Consider the following 245-nt stretch of genomic DNA (forward strand, 5'->3'; position numbering starts at 1 on the left):
GTGTTGGGGCCAGAGCAGAGGGGTGAGGGAGGGGGTCTGGCGGAGTCGGGAGGGAGCAGCACCTCGTGCCTTCAGGCAGGGTGCGTAGGTGCAGGTGGAGCCCAGGGTGTGTGGCCATGGCAAGCTGGCCAGAGCAGAGGGGTGAGGGAGGGGGTCTGGCGGAGTCGGGAGGGAGCAGCACCTCGTGCCTTCAGGCAGGGTGCGTAGGTGCAGGTGGAGCCCAGGGTGTGTGGCCATGGCAAGCT

Source organism: Buceros rhinoceros, unplaced genomic scaffold, assembly GCF_000710305.1.
Source record: "Buceros rhinoceros silvestris isolate BGI_N320 unplaced genomic scaffold, ASM71030v1 scaffold18919, whole genome shotgun sequence".
Classification (NCBI taxonomy): Eukaryota; Metazoa; Chordata; class Aves; order Bucerotiformes; family Bucerotidae; genus Buceros; species Buceros rhinoceros.